At 36.9% G+C, this 4,877-nt stretch overlaps 1 pseudogene; it reads left to right on the top strand.

The window, feature by feature from the left end:
• The first annotated feature begins 204 nt into the window (after positions 1–204).
• LOC112807736 (3-ketoacyl-CoA thiolase, mitochondrial pseudogene) lies at positions 205–3,126 on the top strand (annotated as a pseudogene).
• Positions 3,127–4,877: the final 1,751 nt, after the last annotated feature.

Genomic DNA, 4,877 nt, shown 5'->3' on the forward strand with positions numbered 1-4,877 from the left:
AAAAATTCTGCTATTAAAGATTAATTCCATTCTTTTATAAGTCTTTCTGTTATGAATGAGAAATAAATGAATCTGAGCTTTGAAGTTGGTGAACAGATGAAAGCTCCTAGAGCATGGTGTGCTGGGAAGGGCACAGAACCCACACTCCCCACCTCTCCATACTTTGCTATTTGTGTGTCTTCCATTTGTCTGCACTTGAGTTGTATGCTTTATAATAAACTAGCAAATGGTTCTTCCGATACTATATAGTTGGCAAGGCATGTTGGTTTGAGTATGGGTATCTCAAAAGAAACCTCAGCTCTCACCATTAACAGGCTCTGTGGCTCTGCTTTCTCATCCGTTGTGAATCAATGTCAGGAAGTTTGTATTTAAGATGCTGAAGCTGTATTGTATGGAGGAGCCAAAAATATGAGCCGGATTCTCTACTGTGTCAGAAACATGCGTTTTAGAACCAAGTTTGGAAATGCTCTCAAGCTGGAAGTGTCTTTGTGAGCAACATTAACAGATCAATATGTCCAATTTCCCATGGGAATTACTGTAGAGAATTTTGCTGCAGAACATAAAAGTAGCAGAAAAGAATGTAACAAATATGCCCTGTAATCACAGCAGAGTGGAAAGCTGCTAATGATGCTGGTTACTTTAATAATGAGAAGTTACCAACTGAGGTGAGGACAGAAAAAGGAATACAGGCAGTGCAGGTAGATGAGCCTGCGGGGCTCCGAACAAGCCTGGAGCAGTTAGATAAACTTCCTCCAGTATTCATGAAAGAAGGGACCATCACTTCAGGGAGTGCACTGGGAATATCTGGCACCTTCAAAGCTAGTGAATTGCCGGCAAAGAAACAACGTCACACCACTGGCAAGAATTATGGGCTGTTTTGTGTCTGGATGTGATCCCTCGATCATGGATATTGGGCTTGTCCCTGCTATCAGTGAGGCAGTAAATAAAACAAGACTGGACCTTAAGGAGATGGATATGGTAGAGGTGAGTGAAGCTTTTGCCCTCTAGCACTTGACAGTCGAGAATATCGCGACCCAAGTAAAACCAATGTGAATAGAGGAGCCATTGCTTTGAGTGAGCCATTGAGAGGATCTGGATATAGATTGTTGCATTCCTGGCTCATGAATTAAGATGTGGTAGTGGAAAACATGCTACCAGATGAGCTGCTTTGGAGGGCTGGCTGAGGTATGGCACTCCTCATTCAGACAGAGCACAGCCTGACGAGAATAAGGGTTCTACCAAGGGCCTTTGGTGCTTTACTTGGCCACATAAAAACAGGTAGAGATGTATTTATCATAAGAAGAGCTCAGGCCAGAAATAAGGTTTCTCAAATTTGCACCAGTGAAATATACATTTCTTAACTAAAATATAATTGTAGAAGGCCTTAAAAGAAATTGTATTCCTGTATAACCACCATGTATGCTCTAGATAATATGATTAAAAAGAAATTGAAAAAATTTTGCTTTCACTTCCAAAACTAAGTACAAACATAAATAAATCAACGAATAAAAACCTCTATGAGAAATTCCCAAAATTTTGTGTATTTTTTTTTTTTACACTTTGTACTTTACTATGTAACATTCTGTTAACATTCTTTAACAGAAACAAGTGAGGAAGCAGCAAACCCTAGGCATATTGGACCTGGCTTGGGACTTTCAGCCAGGCCTTGGTAGTGCTAGAAGCTTACCTAGCACTCACAGGTCTTTGCGTCTCATTTTGAACATAAAATTTTTCACAGAACCTTAAAATTAGGTAAGACCACTCTGTAACCATCATGGATAAAGACAAAAATGAGGCCACTCTCTAATCATGTGTGAGCATAGACAAAGCATTGTCCAAGTAGCAGCATACCAACCTACCAGGTATAACCCTTCCCCAGTTACTATGAGCAACTGCTGTTTCTTTTCTTTTCTTTTTTTTTTTAAGATTTTATTCATGAGAGAGAGAGAGAGAGAGGCAGAGGCAGAGGGAGAAGCAGGTTCCCCACGGAGCAGGGAGCCCGGTGTGGGACTCAGTCCCAGGACCCCGGGATCATGACCTGAGCAGAAGGAGACGCTTAACCGACTGAGCCACCCAGGCACCTGCAACTGCTGTTTCTCAATTAATTATAACATTGAGCCTCACTTTAGTATCCATTCCATAGATAAGATTTTTTGAGATAATCATAGAATTGCCCCCACCTCCTGATAGTAGACAAACCAACCAGCCCAAAGTCCTGTTTCCTTAAAACTCTTCACCGAATAACTCAACCAAAACCTAAATTGTATAATAGGCTCTTTTTAATACCCTCTGTGATAGTTAATTTTATGTATCAACTTCTTTGGGCTAAGGGATACCCAGATAGTTGGTAAAATATTATTTCTGGGCATGTCTCTATAATCCACCATTCTGTCTTGTCTCTTTCGTCCTTTGGTTCTGTTTCTCTTGGGAACTCTAATACACCTTCTTACCAAGACACTGCACATTTCTCCATGCCTTTCTCGCTGTGAACAAGAATAAACCCAGGTGTTTTCCTGATGGTCTTTGGCTGATGAGCACTAACACAAAAAAGAAGAAATAGATTGCAAGTGTTTAAAGACTTGGTTAGAATGGGGAAATATATTATCTAAATCTTAGAGAATGCAGTGCAGGAAGATGGAAATAATAAGGCAGCAGAGATCAAATTTCTCTGCTCCTAGAATATTACATAGTACCACATTAGAGTGTATTGTGACTTATTGATTATATTATCCAATTCAATAAAAGTATGGTGAATAGATGCAGGAAAGCTGTTTCTGTTTGTTCTGTTTAAATTACAATTAAGTTTCCAGCTGGAGATCTCCAAAACATAGTAGAACCCTCGCAGGGATGGTATTTGCCTTGTTCTATTTTGGGATTTTTAGCAACATCACCTTATAGCAACAGCTGTTCAGAGTGCTGAGATTGGTATGAATTTTTCTTCTACTGCTGGCAAGTTGAAAAGCTGTAAAGTATTTTCAGTTCATTTCAGGTTCAGGTATCCCTAGGAGCAATTGTCTTCATGAAATCAGAAGGGAAGATTATAAAACAGAGATTCAGAAACTAAATGCAAACTGCTGTTGGTTAGAAATTCCAACTGGGACTTTATTGCCAAACACGAGACATTAGAAGATCAGTAACTAAATTAGTCAGAGCAAACATCCTGAGGTGTAAAGCTAGTTCAGCTCACTGAGCTCACAATAAGACACAGGGTTAGTAGTAAGGCTGAGGAAAGACCTAAATAAATATGGACAAATTCAGTATGTTTCTATATTGAAGGGCATGGTTTGAAAAAATATATATATATTAGAAAAATAAAATCAGCTCTACAGATGTAGAATAGAATTTTTGGAATGTTTTTGCTCTTGATTAGAAATATATGTAATTTGAGGGCTACTAAAGGAATCTCATGAAAATTATTGTTCAGATAATTCATCTTAATAATCATACAAGGAAAATTTAGATCTTCTATGGCATTATTGATTGAAATGAGCACATATTACTACATCTTTCTCCTTTTCTTCTTTCCTTTCTCTTTTTTATACTATGTATCTTCTTTCTAAATCCTCAAATTTAAAAATGTTTACTGTTATAATGTACATTCCAAAAATTGCAACAACCACAATTTTATATTTGGTGACTTTTCTCAAATGAACTTACTTTTATAACCAACACTCAGGTCAAAAGATAGAACATTACCAGCACCACATCTCCCCATCTAGTGACTGTTTTTTTCTAGTGATTTTTTAATATCTAGAATACAGTTACTTAAAAAAAAAAGTCACCTCTGCTGAAACCAAGATGGATAACTATAATAATAATACTATTATACTGCAGTAGCAATAGTAATATAGTATGCATCATCTCTATTCAGTGGTCTTATATGAATATAAATCTTATAGGATAACTGAAATTTCAAGCATCTGAATTTTACTTTTTTTAAACATTGAATTTTTTTTCAAAACTATAGGCCATGATAGTCAGTTTGAACCTTATCCCAAAAGCAGTGGAAAGCCACTAAAGAGAGTTCTTAAATAGAAAGGCATCAGTACACTTTTTTTTTTTAATTAGGAAAAACAAGACTGTCATGCCTCTAGATAATACATTAATAAGAATCAAGTAGGGTTAGAGTCCAGAAAATTAATTTAGAAAGTAAGGAATTAATCCACTAGATAAATTATAAAATTTTGAACTAAGGGTGTCTTAGGTTGAAGGTAATAGAAAGTATGTAGCAATAAATGAAAAGAGGACTAATCATGTCTAAGTGACTGATTTAATGAGATTCTGGGGGACAAAGTCAATCTCAAGTTTTGGCTTGGTGGATGGTCATATCATTTAATAACAAGAAATACAGAGGAAGAAGTAATAGCTAAAGGCTAATTTTCCCCCATTTCATTGCAGAATGAAAATCCTCCTGACTCTCCCTTTAATTTTCTTAAAAAAAAAAAAAAAAGCTGACGTGACAGTCACATTATAAAATCCTTCACAACAGAAGTATCTTATCAAAAAAGAAAATGTGGTACACACACACAATGGAATATTACTCAGCTATCAAAAAGAATGAAATCTTGCCATTTGCAACGACATGGATAGAGCTGGGGGTATTATGCTAAGTGAAATAAGTCAGCCAGAGAAAGACAAATATCATATGATTTCACTCATATGTGGAATTAAGAAAACAGATGAAAGGAAAAATAAGATGAAAACAGAGAGAAACAAACCATCAGAGACTCTCACCTATAGGAAACAAACTGAGAATTCCTGGAGGGGAGGTGATAGAGAGAATGGGGTAACTGGGTGATGGGCATTAAGGAGGGCACTTGATATAATGAGCTCTGGGTGTTATATGCAACGGATGAATCACTAAATTCTACCTCTGA

This window comes from Callorhinus ursinus, unplaced genomic scaffold, assembly GCF_003265705.2.
Source record: "Callorhinus ursinus isolate GAN/ISIS: 27379988/994484 unplaced genomic scaffold, GSC_fseal_2.0 scaffold2, whole genome shotgun sequence".
Classification (NCBI taxonomy): Eukaryota; Metazoa; Chordata; class Mammalia; order Carnivora; family Otariidae; genus Callorhinus; species Callorhinus ursinus.